The sequence below is a fragment of the Pleurodeles waltl genome, chromosome 1_1 (genome assembly GCF_031143425.1).
Source record: "Pleurodeles waltl isolate 20211129_DDA chromosome 1_1, aPleWal1.hap1.20221129, whole genome shotgun sequence".
Classification (NCBI taxonomy): Eukaryota; Metazoa; Chordata; class Amphibia; order Caudata; family Salamandridae; genus Pleurodeles; species Pleurodeles waltl.
In genome coordinates, this window is record NC_090436.1 from 622,204,910 (window position 1) to 622,223,567 (window position 18,658).

Below are 18,658 nucleotides of genomic sequence, written 5' to 3' on the forward strand. Positions count from 1 at the left end.
CATCCAGGGTGTAGAAAGGGCGTTGCAACATGGTAATGCATTCCTGGAAGGCATTCATTCTGGTCAGGCTGTCCTTCAGCGAACCCTGCAATCTCTGGCCTCAGCACTGATGGCAGCCATTGTCCCTGTGTCCAGCCTCCCCCCTCCAACTTCCTCCACCCAGACCCAATCCCCTGTACCCCAGCCCATCCCAAGCACACCTACAGACCAGCAGGCACACAAGTCAACACCCAAAAGTAGCTCAAGCAAACATAGGCACCACACACACCACAGGCACTCACACAAGCATCACACCCATACAGACACAGCAACATCCACTGTCTCCACTGTGTCCCCCTCCTCCTCTTCTCCCTCCTCCCTCCCAGTGTCGTCTACACACACACCTGCATGCACCACATCTACAGGCACTAGGACTCGCACCAGGACACCCAGCACCACAAGCCGCTCACCTGCACTCACCACCTCCACTGCCATTTACACATCCCCTGTGTCCTCTCCCAGTGTGTCTGTGACGCCCCCTCCCAAAGTACCCAAACGCCGGCAATCACTCACCCAACATCCATCCACCTCACGACAGCCTCCAGTACCTGCACCCAAAACAGCTAAAGTGACACCTCCTACAACCACCTCCTCTACCTCCACTCCCAGACCCCCTCCAGCTACCCATCCCAGTGTCCGTCAGAAACTGTCCCTCTGTCAAATTGACCTGTTTGCCCCCGCCCCTCCAGTTCATCAGTCCCGTCGTAGCGCCTCAGCCAAAAAGCCTCCAGTGCCAGTGGTGCGTGTTCCAGGTTTTTGGAGTGCACCGTCCACCAGGGCAGGCAGTAGGACCCGGAGCCAAGGCACTGGCAGCCCACCCCCTGTAACGGCTCCGAAATTGGAGAGTGGACGACGGGACAGTGTCAAGACTCCTGGTGGGACAACAAGTGAAATGGGATCGAAGGCGATTGGTGAGTCAGCTGTAACTCCAAAGAAGGTTGGGAAGGTCCCGAGGAAGTCTGCCCAGCCTGTTGTGAGTGTCACGGCGGAGAAGTGCGCCATCATTTCCGGCGGTCCAGACACAACCGCCAGCACCGTCGTTACTGGTCCGGAGACCACCGCTGGAGTCATTGCCCAGGAGGGCCCAAGTATCGTTACTGGTCAGGAGACCACCGCCAGAGTCAGTGCCCAGGAGGGCCCAAGTATCGTTACTGGTCAGGCGACCACCGCCAGAGTCATTGCCCAGGATGGCCCAAGTATCGTTACTGGTCAGGAGACCACCGCCAGAGTCATTGCCCAGGAGGGCCCAAGTATCGTTACTGGTCAGGAGACCACCGCCAGAGTCATTGCCCAGGAGGGCCCAAGTATCGTTACTGGTCAGGAGACCACCGCCAAAGTCATTGCCCAGGAGGGCCCAAGTATCGTTACTGGTCAGGAGACCGCCGCCGGAGTCAGTGCCCAGGAGGGACCAGGATCCCACAGCCCCGCTGGGCGATGATGGAACGTCATGCCACACACCAATGTCCAGTGTGGAGTTCGTCATGCCACACACCAATGTCCAGTGTGGAGTTCGTCATGCCACACACCAATGTCCAGTGTGGAGTTCATCATGCCACACACCAATGTCCAGTGTGGAGTTCGTCATGCCACACACCAATGTCAGTATCCGAACCGCCATGTCAGAGCACCGCTGAACAGTCCATAGACCGCCATGTCAAAGCACCGATGAACAAGGCCAAGACCGCCATGGGGAAGACCGCTGAACAGGGCAAAGACCGCCATGGTGAAGACCGCTGAACAGGGCAAAGACCACCATGGTGAAGACCGCTGAACAGGGCAAAGACCACCATGGTGAAGACCGCTGAACAGGGCAAAGACCGCCATGGTGAAGACCGCTGAACAGGGCAAAGACTGCCATGGTGAAGACCGCTGAACAGGGCAAAGACTGCCATGGCTAAGCACCGCTGAACAAGGCCAAGACCGCCATGGTGAAGACCGCTGAACAGGGCAAACACCGTGTGGGTATGAATAGGCCGCCACATCAGGCATTCCTTATCCCATGTGCAGCTGGGACAGTGACAGGACAGGAACTTTCACAGGGAGACTCATCCAGTCTGGGCACCAGTCCCACCCAGTACCAGTTGAGAACTGCATCTACTTGCGATAATGTGGCTTTGCACTCCCCAGGATGGTACAGTGGGCAAACCACCCACTGTAAAGACTTTTGAGACTGTGGCTTTGCACTCCCCAGGATGGTACAGTGGGCAACCCACCCATTGTAGAGACTTTTGAGACTGTGGCTTTGCACTCCCCAGGATGGTACAGTGGGCAAACCACCCACTGTAAAGACTTTTGAGACTGTGGCTTTGCACTCCCCAGGATGGTACAGTGGGCAACCCACCCACTTAGAGACTTTTGAGACTGTGGCTTTGCACTCCCCAGGATGGTACAGTGGGCAACCCACCCACTGTAAAGACTTTTGAGACTGTGGCTTTGCACTCCCCAGGATGGTACAGTGGGCAAACCACCCACTGCAAAGACTTGTGAGACTGTGGCTTTGCACTCCCCAGGATACATGAATGGGCAGGGAGCCCCGTCGTGGATCTGGCTTTGCATTCATCCGGCTGAGGTGCCCTCCCTTCCCTTCCCCCTGAGGTGCATGTAGTGTTTCTATCTGATGCCCCGGCAGTGTTCTCTCGGATTTTGGTCAGGTATCTATTGTGGGCCTCGCCCATGCATTTTTGGACTGTTGGTGCACGGACATTGTTGTGTACATATCTGCACTACTTCTTGTATTGTATATATAATTATGACAGATTTCGAGATATTATTCTGTATATTTTTATATGACATGTATATTGGCACATTACAATGTTTGCCCGCAATTTGCTTTGTCTTTGCATTCTTCCGAGGGAATTGTGGGTTGTTCATGTGATATTTTTGACTGCGTTGGTGTGTATGTTGTGATATGCGAGGGTGGGGGTGTTTAGTGGGTGTCCCCCTAACTTTTGCCTCCCCGTGTCGTAGATGCAGTACTCACCGGTATGTTCTGCGCCTACGTCGCTGTTGTTCGTAGAGGAGCAGAAAGACAAGGGCAGGTAGGATTTGGAGTTCCGGCTCCATGGAGTCGTCGTTCCTCGTGGAGTGTGTTAAGGTGAGCGTTTTCCCATAGCAAAATCCGCCCCGGAAAAGGTGGCGGATTGGTAGGTTATGATACTGTGGGCGGTACACTGTCTTCCGCCTGTCTGTTGGCGGTGACCACCAGGCTGTTTGTCTGTACCGCCGTGGCGGGCGGTGTGTTAAAGTGGCTGTCTTTGTTGGCGATTACCGCCAGGGTCGTAATTCCATTTTTTTTTTCGCCAGCCTGTTTGCGGTATTTCCGCAGCTTTAACACCGTCTGCCAGGGTTGTAATGACCCCCTTAGAGCCACAACTTAAAGCATGGAGAGGAAAGCCTGACACCCTGTTGATTGACAGTATGCAAAACTTTCTGTCAGAAATAAGCAGTCTTGGAGTAATGTCCGATATATAAACTTCAGTTATGACAACCAGCAGGAATGGATTTTAGGACTTAAAAATACTTAGATTGCAACTGAATTATAGAAATGCTGCCCATAAACAATTTCCGCTTGTATTGGACACTCACGATACTACAGAATGTGTCTGATTTGTTTTGGGTGATAAATCACATTAAGCATATCAAACGCCTTGTTAGATCTGCACCGTCTAGCAATACGATTACAAAAATAAGTCAAGGCAGCTGTAATGGCTTTGATGATGGCCTATAAAAAAATCAAATAATGGAGAGTGGAGCACGTTGCTATTTGTCTTTTTTTTTTTTGTTTGAATCTCCTACTCCGCTTTCTTAATGTACTTTCATTTTTAGTTCTTGCTTGACGGCACTGCTGGTGCTAGACCTTATTGTGATCACCCGAACAAGAGCTCTGAGAAACTGGTGGTGGGTGGGCGGGCGGCGGGTGTAGGCCCTCCCTACATGCTTGTATTCCTCTATGCTAGGTTTTCACTGACTAAAATGTACATTCTTTCACTGAAAAGGGGTGCTTGGTTTGTCTTTTGGGGAAGGTTATAGTTAATACAATAGTCCTGAGTTTGTTATAGGGTCACGTCAATGGTCAAGGCTATAGGCCTGATTGGTTTATAGGGAAAAACTATTTTGGATGCCATAGGTGTGATCTGTATGTTATGAAAAGGTAATACAAAAGCAGTAGACATAACTTATTTAAAATGAACCGTATATGTTAAAGCAAAACAGACCCTTGAAGATGGATTATTTTTGCACTGTGCTAAAGCCTTTTGTTACATAGAAAGCTCACAGATTACCACAATAGGCAAGGGTTTTGTTGTTGATTAACCACTCTGACAAACCATGCTTTAGAGGTGTTCCCATAGGGTCATATGACAGAACCACTCATGCCGGAACAAAGCATGCCTTAACAACACGGTTGGAACCACGACTGCGTCATTTGCACTCATGCCTTTACCATGAATGTATTTACAACGAATTTCATTGTAAAAGCATGCTTAGTAAAGGCATATGTGGAAATGGCATGGTGGTTCTGTCATACAACTTCCCCCACCTGCCCTGGGGTCCCAAACTACCCCTACCCCTAATAGGTAAACTACTCTGACTCCCCCACCCACCCTAAGCCTAAATAAAAAATTACCCCAACTCCCCCACCCCTCCCCTAAAAACTAAACTACCACGAAACCCCCACCCACCATGAGGCCCAAAACTACCCCCAACCCTAATAGCAAAACTACCTGACCCCTCACCCACCCTAAGCCCTAAAAAAAAAAAAAACTACCCCGATCACCCCCACCCTCGCCCCTAAAAACTAAACTACCCGACCCCCAATCCACCCTAAGCAGTAAAAAAATAAAACTACCCTAACCCCAACCCCACCCACAACTAAAAAATAAACGACCCAACCCCTCATGCTAAGCCCTAAAAAAAACTAGAACTACCCCCCACCCCACTCCTAAAAAATAAACAATTTAGTCCCCCCACCGTAAGCCCTAAAAACTAAACTTCCCCAAACCCCGCCCACTCCTGTCCACCCCCAAAAAATAGCCTGACCCCTGCCAAAAGCCCTTAATCCACCCCACCTCTAAAAACTCCCCCCAAATCCTGCCCCAGCCCCACTTACCTCACTACGTCCTCCCAGGCTTTGTGGCAGTAAGACCACCACAGCGAGGCAGGCGGTCTGATGACTGCCAGCCTTGTAATGAGGGCCCTGGTCTTCTAGCATTCCGGGTTTAAGCCGCCATGTGGGTATCCTAGGTGTAGGGCAGTGCCGGTTGCAGCTCAGGAGGATCGGGTTATATTCTGCATTTGTTACTGTGCTATGTACATCTGGTGAACACAGAAAATTATTGAGCCGCACATGTAGATTATATAGGCTGGAAAAATAGGAATAATCCCTAGCATGGGGATGTGTCAGTTGTCAAGTGTCTACTAAGCTCCACGCCTGTTGCCAATCTGAGAATGTACGGACCAATCTCAGTGTTGGGGATTACCTTAGTGGGGGATGCGATTTGTCCATCCCTATGCCTGCCACATAATTAAAGTCACCCCCAATCACTGTAGACTGAGTTATGTAGTGCGCCAGGGGACCCAATAGGTTTGTAAGAAAGGAGCCCTGATCCGTGTTCAGAGCATAAATGTTAACAAGGGCTAGGTCCTACTCTCTAACCGCCCACTCACTGCAACATATCTCCCATCGGGGTCTAACACATGGCCACATTCTGGAAAGGGACCCCGTTCTCACCCAGAAGAGGAACCCCAACGCAAAGGCAGAGTTAGTCGTATAATAGGCCTGGCCTTGCAATTTGCACTGAAGTGACGCCCTTTCCTAGGCAGTAAGGTGAGTTTCCTGGAGAAACACTATGTGTATGCCCCATCTGTTCAGATATGAGAATATTTTGTATGTCTTTGAAATGGTGTGCATGCCTCTGATGTTCCTGGAAAGTATCTTATAGCTCGGTTGCGGAGCCATATGATTACTTATAATATGAGTGCCCGTACACCCTGGCCCCCTCCCCTCTGGGTGTTTCCCCAGTGCCCCCGGAAGTGTTGTAGCATATCATACACAGATGCAATCTTTGGAACCCCCAATGAACAAACTCCCAAACCCTCAACCCCAACCCCCCAACCATCAACAAAGATTCCCACTCCAGGACTAAATTGGCAAAGCCCCCTGTCCAAACCTGGTCATTCCTAACCATAAGATTGGACTTTCCCACAAAACATGCATGTGTGAACAAACTAGGCACTCCAGCTCGGGCCCCCACTCCAGAGCCCCAACCAGGAACTTGCGACAGGCAATATCCTGCATCCTTAAGATGTATTCGCCGGAGGACTTCCGCCCCAAGCGAGTGCAGGGCAGTGCCATCAGAGTCCCTTAACCAGTGCTAGCCAGTCAGTAGTGCAACAGGCCATTAAATGTCATCTACGGTCCCCGGAGTGACATGGGGCAGCAGTATGCTGGAGGTGCTCGACCCATTTGAGGCTGAGGCTGCACGAACTTCATGCGCTACAGGTGGGGATCCAGTGTCGGAGTCTTGCATGTGAGTTCCTGCTTCAACCTCTCTTCTCCTTTTGTTTTTGGATTCCTTTCCTGACAGAGTCATACCACTCTGCAGACAGGCCCACCTCTTCCTCCGAGGTCCTGAGGTGTGCTGTGTCCTCTGCGTGCCACTAGGCCTGGGCTGCGGGTGGTTGTCAATCCAGCTCCAGACTTCCTGTGGAGAGTGCAAAAATAGGACTCTCTCATCGGTCACGAATGTGCTTTTTTAGCAAGTTGAAGGTAGAACATTGTTTTTGTACTTCACGCGAGAAATCAAGGAAAATTTTCAATCTGTCATTGTCTAACAGCAAGTCCCCCTTCTGACGGGCCTGAACTAGAATATATTCCTAATCTTTGTAGAAAAGGAGTTTTGCTACATCTGACTGCGGTGGAGCCCCCAGTGGGGAAAGCCTGCCTGGCATCCGATAAGCCCGCTCCAGCACTAAGGAGGACAGGCCCTCCTGGGGAATCTTGGTGCGGATGAGCTTTTCTAAATAGTCGATTATGTTGTACCCCTCTGCTCTCTCCGGTAACCCCACCAATCGGATATTATTGTGCCGGGAATTATTCTCGGCATCTTCGGCCTGCAATTCTAGGGTCCTGACCTTGGTTTCCATGGTGGTCAATTGAGTTGTCAAGGCTGCAACCATCAGAGGTATTTCCACCACCTCCCTTTTCATTGTGGTAATTCACTCTGCCAACCAGCAGTGGTCATCCCTAAGCAGGCTCACGTCCACCCCCACAGTATCTATTTTTTGTTTCTAATGCCACTCTAGTGGCTGTTAGGGCTTGTATCACATCTCTCAGCGTTGGGCCATTTTGCGCACTCTCCTTCATGCTCAGCTCCTCGTCTGCTGTGGGGACAGTGTCTTCCTTCCTTGCAACCTTCCCCATGGTCACCACTCCCCTAACTTGCTATTAGTCCTCCAAGGGATCCTCCTTGTGACGTGGACCTGGTGGGCAACATCGTTCCTGTCTTCTATCTACGTCTCCCGTTTGCGTAGCTGTGAATGGTCCATTCGCACTGCATGCTTGAGGTCCGGAAGGGGGAGTCTCAAAATTAGGGTCAGTCCCTCGCGCCCTCCTCAGACCCCTCCAGGAGTGTTACACTCTAGCTGCAGGTGTCGCTTCCAGCACTGACTTCCATCCCCTATCCCATCCCACCGGCAATCACTCAAGCAGGCTGCAAGTGGTAATATCAGTCAAGGCGGGGGAAGGGCCGCAGCTCAAATGCTCTCTGATGCTCCCTCAGTGATTCCTCTCCTCCTGCTGCCGATCTCCCAGCTTCCTCGCTCCTCTTCCTGCCTCAGGGGGGCTGTGGCTCCAAGGAGCATCAGGGCCAAGGGGGACATTAGTAATTGCGCCCTCGTGGTTCAGCCGCTGCCGTCCAGTCACAGGGGATGGAGGCACTCTCCTGCAGTCACCCAGATAGAGGGGGAGGTCCAATGGTTCCCTCACCCCCCTGCGTCCTGCCGTGACTCCTCAGTACTCAGGCACCAGTCTGGCCCCGGTCCAGGAAAGAAGGGTGGGATTGGGAAGGGGCCCTCTTCCTGCAGCCACCTCCGTGCCCCACTCCGTAGGGCCTAGCCCCCAGCTGAGTATCTCCAAGGTGGCGTCCTTAATCAATGCCGTGCCCGCCCTACCTCTCCCAACCGGCCTGGGCTCAATCGCTCTGTCCGTCTGGTCCCGCACCCCGGTGGGGCAGCTCCACCTCCTCTACCCCGCGGTCTCCTCTGGTGCTGATGCGCAGCTCATCGCTGGTTCTCACCAACTTCTCTGGGCAGGGCCGACTGGCCCCCCCATGCTGCTCCACCAGAGTCCAAGCCGCACCACCGTCGTCTCCCTTCCCTACGGCCGGAATGCGGCAATGGCATCAGCCACTCCGGCCAGTCGTGGCCTGCCCGCGCACCCCTGCCCATCTCCTACTCAGCAGAGACCTCTTCCTCATGCAGTTGCTGCCCTCCTGCTCCACCACTGCTATCACCTGTTGCCCCAGCCGGATCCCGCCAGTGCCACCAGTCGCTCCCATGCACTGGGGCCCTCTCATGCAGCCCCGGCCTCCGCTGCAGCGGCTGCCATCTTGTGCTGCTCCTCCGGCCACAGCCTCACTTGCTCCGCCACAGCTGTTGGGCTCGCACCTCTTCCTCTCCCGGCCCAGTTATGGGTTGCCCACTGCCTTGGCAGATTCTGCTGCCCTGAGTGCATTCTAGGGCTGGATGCACTCCATGGTATTGTTGGATTGGGGCTCCCAGATTGGGAGCTCCTCAACCTGCTGCTGTCTCCATCTTCATCAGGCCATGCCTCCGGTCATGTCCCTAGATACACTTAGGGGGTTATTCTAACTTTGGAGGAGTGTTAATCCGTCCCAAAAGTGACGGTAAAGTGACGGATATACCACCAGCCGTATTACGAGTTCCATAGGATATAATGGACTCGTAATACGGCTGGTGGTAAATCCGTCACTTTTCCGTCACTTTTGGGACGGATTAACACCTCCTCCAAAGTTAGAATAACCCCCTTAATCTTTTTATTTTAATAACTCCAAACCTACTGAGTGGATTTACACCAAATTACAAAAAGCAATCTTTCTGGACAAAGATGTAACTTTCTGCAAAATTTGGTGTAACTCCGTTCAGGGGTTCAGGTTACAGTTGTTTCCAAAATCAATATAGAAAATTGCACAGGGAAAACGTGTTTTGGGACCATCCTTATTCTCTGCTCCTGCTTGACGAATCACCCCTAAACATTCAAGGCAGCAGCTCCAGTGAGTGACAAACTAGATTTGAAAATTTCGTTAAGATCTGTCAAACGCACCTAAGTTATTAGCAAGTCAAAAAACGCTCTGTCTATAGAAACTAAGTCTTAACTATAATTACCTACTAGCAACTGCCAGTAGGTTTATATTATTTATATATATCGACACCGGTAAAGAGTGCGCTATGATTGAACTGACCACGGAGGCAAAAAAATAAACATACATATATATATATATATATATATATACACACACACACACACACACACATACATAAACTAGTTATAGTTAGAACCTACTACACAGATTTATATATATATATATATATATATTTAAAAAAATGACTCAACATATGTTAGAGTAATGTTTTAGTTAGGCGAAAATGTCTGGTAAACAATTTTACACTCAAAAAACACTGAAATTCACCAGTTATAGTTAAATGAAGTATAACTGTGCACTTGCCATGCACGAAGGTGTCATTAATGATGTTATCAATGATGCCATAGAACATGTCATGAGTGATGTAATATGTGAGGTCCTAAGTAATGCAAGGCAAGAATGCAAATTATAGTTACAGAGGAATAGAAAAGTGAAAGCAACCGGTGCACTGCTATCAGCACATTAGGGTCATACTCTGGCATACAATCTAAGAACATGCATCAATTCCAGAATTATGTCCAAACAAAAACAGGCCTACTCAGAATCACTCTTAGCCTTTATAGAAAAGTGCCATTTGCACTTTAAGGACTTTTTTTTCTCTCGGACGTTACAATACAATACAAAACAATAATATGTGGCTTTAGCAACAACTGTGATTTATGGCGTCACAAGATTTCACCTGGTTAATGGTAAACATTTCGGAAAAAGTATATTTCTACCCATATGTCGTTAAATTAGCACATTTACTTGAACAGCAAGACAGACAATCAGAATCCACAAAATGAATTTGGTATCTGCCAACATTGAACTGCTCTGGAATTACTCTGTGACGCATGGCTTATTTAAGAAAAGCAGATGTAAATTGCTTTCCATGGTGGAGATTTTCAGTGGCACGAACAAAACGTGTGGCAGGGTAGGGGATGTGTTTCAGCGCAGGCAAAGCAGTTTCCATAGGGCACAAAAAACATAAGAGCGAGTTATTGAATGCAAATGCTTTTGTGCACGAACAATTGTATGCAATGTACAATTACACATGCGGGAATTCCTTTGATTAATCACAATTGGGAATTCACAAAAGCTTTCTAGGAGTGTTCATGGGAATCTACCACAGCTGCAGCATTCCAGATTAATTGGGAAAATTCCCAGTTCTACAACAAAGCATAATTAACATGTGTTTTAAAAAAATCGGACCAATGGATCCCAAGGTGAAATACATTTTGGACAATTATGTTTTGAACTGATCTAGTTATCTAATGTAAATGGATTATTAAAAAGGTCCATTTATTTAGACACCAATTCTGCACCTGTGGACAAAAAAAAACACCAGAACTGGGTGGCTGTTTCTGTAGCAAAGGGGGCATTCAGATAGGTTTTTTTTTAACATGTGTTAATCTCAGATGTGATGCTTCACAAACCTGCACATAGACTTGCAAAAGATCAGAAAGGCATCGTGAGAATGTAGCAGAGCTGCACTGGTCATAGATTTCAAGCAGCTTGAATTGATGTAGAACTTTGTTTTAAAAAAAATACATTATTTATAGTTCAGATAAATTACTATCTTGTAGGAATACAGAATTATTACAACATTTCAACGCTTATGATCACTTTTCTAACATCTTGCCATGTCCAGTACAATCAATATTCGCATATTAATAACATGTATATATTATGAAAACATTCACATGGCCATTGCCTAGGACACTGGTAAATGCAGACGTCTTAGGCAGCTTTTGTCATTTGGTTTAAGAGTCATTGTTGCTGTCGTCACTTTCACATACAAGCTCTAGAGTCTATATGTCCCGTGTTTGGGGTGCACAGGCAGTCTACAAAATCCTTCAGTATCACCAAATAGGGCTACTTTACGCACTCACCCTTCACAGCTAGAAGTTCTGGGCTTCGGCCACGTTCCTCTCTATAGTCACAGACCTCATCAATATCTTGCAGCATCCTTATAATGTACGGCAGGGGATACTTTATCTGTTGTATCAACTAGCATCTGTCCCAAAAGTCCTCTGCAGCTAGGAAAGCCCACGCCAGATGAAATAAGTTAGCAATCTCATGTATTAAGATAATTAGGATGCATATTGTAGGGGACATTGAATAATACTTTGGGGGGGTGCTATTGGTCCTGGTGAGACGCCTGCAATATACTAGTTAGACTCCTGTGTTTAGCAATACTTTTTCTTTTTCAGCATCCGTAAATGCACTTTTCCATTGTCATCTCGAGGATGTTGCATTCCCATTCTACAGCTCATTTTACCTTGACCTCAATATCAAAGTACTACGCACATCTTTGCATTAGTCATTCATTTTTTACACCAGCCCGCTGTAAGTAAATAGCCTAAGAAACAATGATGTTGATCAATGATGCTCTTCACCATTGTCAAGGTCACTGGAACTATGTGGCAATCAAGAGTCAAACTATGCAAGGGATGGCCAATTACACAGCAGTTATGTGGCACTGCTTTCCATTAAAAATTAGTACATTTCAGATTTATTACATATGTTTCAGTCTAGGAGGTATTTTAGCAGGTACGGCTCCTCCACTAGGGCGGAGGAGCGTCCCCCCCACCAGCAGCAGCTGCTGCATAACTTTTTACTAAAAAGAATAATAAACTATGTTTATTATTCTTTTTAGTAAAAGGGGCGCTGCCACGGGCTGTTACAAGCACTGAGGAGGAGTGCACAGCACTCCCCCTCACTGCGCATGTATGTTTGGCCAGCCGTCTCGGGCCTGCCAAACATGCATGCGCAGTAGGCTCCGTCCAGCCAAGCAACACAGGCGCTCCCAGCCAATCCTGATGCTGCTTTAAGCAGCATCAGGATTGGCCGCAGGCAGGCTGGGAGCTTGTGCCTGCAGTCTGTCAGCAGAGATGAGAAGAGGAGCAGCGCAGTCTAGACGGCAGTGGCGATGACGATTAAGGTAAGTTTTTTTTCCCAATGAATTTCACCCTCTCCCCACCACCCCCTGTTACCACTGTAAGCCGCTCCTGTATTTTAGGGTTCAAGATATTTGACCTTACAAAAAGGTGCAACATAATTGTGAAGAAGACCAGGCAATCTGTGTAAATGCTTAGTACTCGTTTGGACCTCATTTGCAGTAACTTTAATAACTTTTAGTCTGTTGACCTAGAAACAAAAAAAAAAAATTAAAAATTAAAATATGCAAAATATGCATCAGGTGGTGAATTATATATAAATTCACAATGATGTGAAAAATACAGGTATCACACAATCTCATTTCTATAGTGGCCTTAACCATTGTCAATCACACTGGTTCATCATGCACAAAAATAGTAACTAGCTTGTAAAAAAAAAAAAAAAAAAAAAAACAGCCCAGTTTCCCACTCAGCATTATTTATACTAAACATTATGGACCCAATTCACAAAGATTTCTATGTAGAGTGACCTACTATCAATTTACTGTAAGTGACACCTATTATGGGTGAATGCTTTATTAATCTGTGAGGAGATTCTGCAGGATGCCATGTTCGTTTATACAGACTGTATGAATTCTCTGTGGGCAGTATTTTGAGTGTTGTTCCATATGTCAATCATGCAGTATGAGGCAGTGTGAAGCTTATGTTAAGTGGATTTAGCCTACCAAATATCATAAATGACACCGGCGGGAAATTTTTCACAGTTTTTCGCAATGGTGCACTGCTCTGCCTCCCGTAGCTCCACCCTGTAAGTAGGGCCCTTTCCCTGGCTCCTCTGAACTCCTGACCCCTCTCAGGAGTTCGAGGCCCTCCTCCACCCACAGGCTTCTGCCTGTGCCTCATCCCTGGTGTCTAGTGGGACAGCTCTACTTTCGTATTAGGCTACCTTCTGCCTCTCTCCTCCTTTTAATTTGCTCTCTGCTCTGCTTCACTACTGTCCCTTAGTGCTCCTTTTCCTCGTTTCACTCTCACTCTGCTCTCTCACTTTCGCTCTCCCCCTCTCTCTCTCCCCTGCCGCTGCTGCCCCTGCGGCCCCGCACCCTCCTCTCTCTCCTGCGCTGCACTCACCTTTTTTCAGCTCCGCCCCCCTTTTTCACGCCATTTTTCATCCCCCTCCCGCTTCCCAGCTGTCCTCCCCTCCTCCCTACTTAATGGTGACCACTGCGTGGCCGTGCATCGGGCGCATGCAGTGGGAGTGCCGCTAGCGTGCCAAAGGCAAGCCTGTCTGCGCCTGGACCATGCCCAGCACCAGATCTCCTGGCTCCCGCCAGCCCACTGCCACCACGCACGTCTTCACTATGAAGACGCCACCCTCTGCGCCCTCAACACCGGCCGCTCTCCCCCCTGCCTTCAAGCCTACCCGCAGACCACCTGCGGACCCCTCTCCTGCCTGAAGTGCACCTTCACCAGCCTCCACACCAACGATCCACCCACCAAGGCAGGACGCAACCATCTCAGATGTATCCTCTTCAACACCCACTCCGTCCACAAGCACACAGTAGAGCTATGGAATCTACTCGACTCAGTCTCACCAGACATCACCTTCCTGACCGAGACCCGGATGAACCCCTCATCAGTGCCTGACATCGCCACAGCCATCCCAGACAGCTACAAGATCACCTGCAGGGACCGCTAGAACAACTCAGGAGAAGGCATCGCCATCATCCACAAGAACACCCTCAGGATCACGACCAACACCAAAGACACCCTCAGCACTGCTGAACACCTGCACTTCCAAATCCACACTGACCCAAACACCACCCTCCGAGGGACCCTCATCTAAAGGCCCTCGACAGTAGTTCAGCGACTCCATTACCGACATCATCAGAACGCACGCTCTCGCATCCACTGACTACATACTCCTCGGAGACCTAAACTTCCACCTTGAGAGCACCAATGACAACAACACCGCTACCCTGCTCGACAACCTCTCCAACCTCGGCCTCAAACAGCTCATCACAACACCAACCCACTCTGCAGGACACACACTCGACCCTATTTTCTCTGCCAGCAATCACATCTCTTTCAGCCACACCACCAAACTCCACTGGACAGACCACCGCTGCAACCACTTCTCCTTCAAGAAACCCACAACACACCACCACCCACAACGGATCCCCTACCACAGTTGGAACAAGGTTACCGAAGACCAACTTATCACAACCCTCTCCCAGAACCCACCCATCGACACCACCGACACTGATGCAGCTGCCCGCAACTTCAGGCAATGGGTCAACACCTGTGCCAATACTCTCGCCCCAATCAAGAATCCCTCCAACAGACGCACCGACAGATAGGCCTTCTGGTTTACAACCGACCTCCACAAATGTAAGCAAAGCTGCCGAAGACTCGAAAGTAAGTGGCGCCAAGATCAGACTCTGGACAACCTCACAGCCTTCAAAAACGCCATCCGCAGACACCACCAACTCATCCGAGCCACCAAGAGAACTGCCTTCAAAGACTGAATCAACAACAACGCACATAGCCACAAGGAGCCCTTCAACGTCGTGAAGGAACTCTCCAACTCCAGCTCCAACGCCAACGACATCCTGCCATCCCAAGACCACCGCGATTCCCTAGCCTCCTACTTCTACCGCAAGACTGCAGACATCCACGACAGCTTCAACACCAAGACCCCCCGTCAACCACCAACACCACAGATTCACATCCGACCAACCCCCTGCTCTCATGGACCCCCGCTAATGACAACGACATCATCGAAATCATGAACACCATCCACTCCGGCTCTCCAACTGACCCCTGCCCTCACCACATCCTCAACAGAGCAAGCACCGTCATTGCACCCGAACTAAGGAAGATCATCAACAGCTCCTTTGAGTCCGCCACTTTCCCGGAGAGCTGGAAACACGCCGAGATCAACGCCCTACTCAAAAAACCGAAGGCGGACCCAAAGGACCTCAAGAACTTCCGGCCTATGTCACTGCTCCCCTTTTCCCGGCAAAAGTCATCGGGAAGGCTGTGAACAGACAACTAACCTGCATCCTCGAGGAGAAACGCACCCTGGACCCTTCCCAATCCGGATTCTGCAGCAACCACAGCACCAAAACCACCCTCATCACCGCCACCGATGACATCAGAACCATACTGGACAGCGGCGAGACCGCGGCCCTCATCCTCCTGGACCTCTCGTCCGCGTTCGACACCGTCTGCCACAACACCCTTCGCTCACGCCTCAGCAATGCTGGAATCTGCGACAGAGCCCTGGACAGGGTCACCTCCTTTCTGACTGGCAGAACCCAGAGAGTCCGCCTCCCCCCATTCCGCTCAGAGGCCACTGAAATCATCTGCGGCACACCCTAGGGTTCGTCCCTCAGCCCGACTCTCTTCTAAATGGCCCGCTCGCTAACATCGTCCGAACCCACAACCTCAACATCATCTCATACACTGACGACACCCAGCTGATCCTCTCCCTCACCAAGGACTCCACCAAGACCAACCTCCACGAAGGAATGAAGGCCATTGCCGAATGGATGAAGAGCAGCTGCCTCAAACTCAATTCCGACAAGACGGAAGTCCTCATCTTCAGCTTGACCCCCTCCACATGGGATGACTCTTGGTGGCCTGCCAATCTCGGAAACACTCCCACAGACCACGCACGCAACCTAGGATTCTTCTTGGACCCCTCAATATCCATGACCCAGCAAGTCAACGCCATCTTCTCCTCCTGCTTCAACACCCTCTGCATGCTCCGAAAGATCTACAAATGGATACCCACCGAAACCAGAAGAACAGTCACCCAAGCCCTCGTAAGCAGCAAGCTGGACTACGGCAATGCCCTCTAGGCAGGAACCACGGCCAAACTCCAGAAGAGGCTGCAACGCATCCAGAACGCATCTGCATGTCTCATCCTGGATATCCCCCACCACTGCCACATCACAGACCACCTGAAAAACCTGCATTGGCACCCAGTCAATAAGAGAATCACCATCAAACTCCTCACCCATGCTCACAAAGCACTGCACAACACCGGATCAGAATACCTCAACAGACGACTCTCCTTCTCTACCCCAACTTGGTATCTCTGCTTCACTGACCTCGCCCTCGCAACCGTCCCTCGCATCCGCCAAACTACAACCGGCGGTAGATCATTCTCGCACCTCGCCGCCAAAACGTGTAACACTCTTCCCAATCACCTGCGCCAGACCAAAGACCTCCTTACCTTCTGGAAACTTCAAGACCTGGCTGTTCAAGCAGTAGCAGCACATTCCCCCTTTTCTCCCTGCTCCCCTCCTCAGTGCCTTGAGACCCTCACGGGTGAGTAGTGCTCTTCACACATTCCTGATTGATTGACTGAATGGTTCAAGCAGGAAATATATAGAAGGAGACATTTACTTTGTGATCCAGTTCCTAACCAGTCTTGTGAGCAACTTTTGAACGCAAATGTGAGGTATGCCCTCCTGTTCAACTTGCACCCCAAGATACTTGAAAGTGCATTTTGTGAAATTTATGTGTAATTTTGCATAATTTCCCTACTGTTTTGCAGGAAATAATTACATGATTCACACAACCTTCTGTGATAGAAGTGATCAGGCACCTGCTAACCACTGTGCTGCGAAGAAAGCCCTTTAGATCCAAGAGTTCAATTTGTATATAAAGTTTCAACACCGCGAATTTTCAAGTTTCTTTGAAGTAGTAGTGACTGAAAAAATAAGGCTGTGTGTACTGCAGTAGGGGATCGGTTTATAACGTGAAAGTCACCTCTGCTTCTGGTCTATATGTTTCCTATGAAACAAAAACTAGAATGGAACTGTAAAATTTGCACTACTGACACTTATTTTTTTATTATTCGAATAGCACGCCATAATATTTTTGTTAGTCTGGGCCTTTAAAAAAAAAAAAAGGAGTCACCTACGTGCACGTCAGTCAAACTGTGCCCCAGAAGGAGCAGTGAGAAGTCAACTGTTAGGCTACCTCACTTCTGCCTAAAAACAAGCTATAGACACCTTGTTGGGGCATTCAAAGATGGGAGGCTAGAATTCCAGTGAATATTGAGGAACTGGCCCTGGTCCGGACATGCCCACTCCACATAGGGCAACTCAACACAGAACAAAAGCACAGCAACATAAATATTTGCGCTCTCACTTCTAAATTCTGTGACTTTCACTTCTGTCTTCCTCTCATATTCTGGAAGAGGTATTTTAATGTGGTAGGATTGTTTAATTAGGGCAGAGTTTGATACATTTGCACATGGGTGGTAATTTTTTGCAGTTGCACATAGAAGCTAAAAACAGTGACTTAATACTCGGAGGCAAGTAACGAAATACACTGAGAAGAAGGAAGAATGAATTAATGCTGATGCAGTAGATACCGCAGCGTGTTATGGTTTGACATGTTCTGTGTAGTCATGTCCCTTCCACGTCTCCCATACAACTGGTAGTGTCAGCCACAAGCATTCACATCCATCACTTCTGTGCTGCCATAGAAGAGAACATGTTTAAACTTGTTTTCTATAATACATCACATGATTCAGATGGGACCTATTCCAAAAACAATGCAAAGTGAAAGCCTTCGCAGATGTGGACGGCAAAACCGACATATATGGCTCGTTTGTCCATAGGGACCGAAAAGCTTTTTCATCAAAGATCATCGCTGTATACAGCTCTTGAGACGCAACATAATTACAAATCCATACTGCCGGGGTTGGAAAATGCACTCTGGAACCGCTGGTAGCGCGTCTGCAGCTGGGCAGTCTACGCCACCAATCCTAAGGGTGAAATGGAAGGGATGCTGTTTGTTCTTACTACCGAAGTAGATCACGACAAGCTGACAACCCATTTGCTCGTGTTATTCCATCTCTATGAAACGCATCTGTAACTTCTTCCAACGCGACGGCAGCGCTCATAACTCACGTCAAATAATACACAAAAAGAATGCGCTGAACGCAAGGCGCGCGTGATCCCTCCATCACCAGAAATAGCGCGTGGTCCAAGTCCCTACAGCACGGAGCAGGAGGAAGGAACCAGTGAGGCGAGGAGGAGAAATAAATTGTACGGTCTCGCCATTTACGAATGCGATCAAAGATCAGAGTCACCCACTTGTAACAAATCCACAGCTAAACTCTTCTTGAATGGACTAAGCCCCGTCTCAGGGGGAATTAGGTCACTCAAGATTAGCCCTGCTCCATAGCAGCGCTACAGGCCTAGATGGATGGATAAGTAAATGGGACGCAACATAATCTCGTTAGCTCGGAAAGCATGAGCCTGGGAATCGAGCCGGCTA

General features: G+C 49.1%; 1 protein-coding gene across 2 annotated transcripts in view; it reads right to left on the minus strand.

The window, feature by feature from the left end:
- MCC (MCC regulator of WNT signaling pathway) overlaps positions 1-18,658 on the minus strand; it is a 1,218,505-nt gene that overhangs the window by 234,806 nt on the left and 965,041 nt on the right. The gene's annotated exons all lie outside the window — the stretch shown is intronic.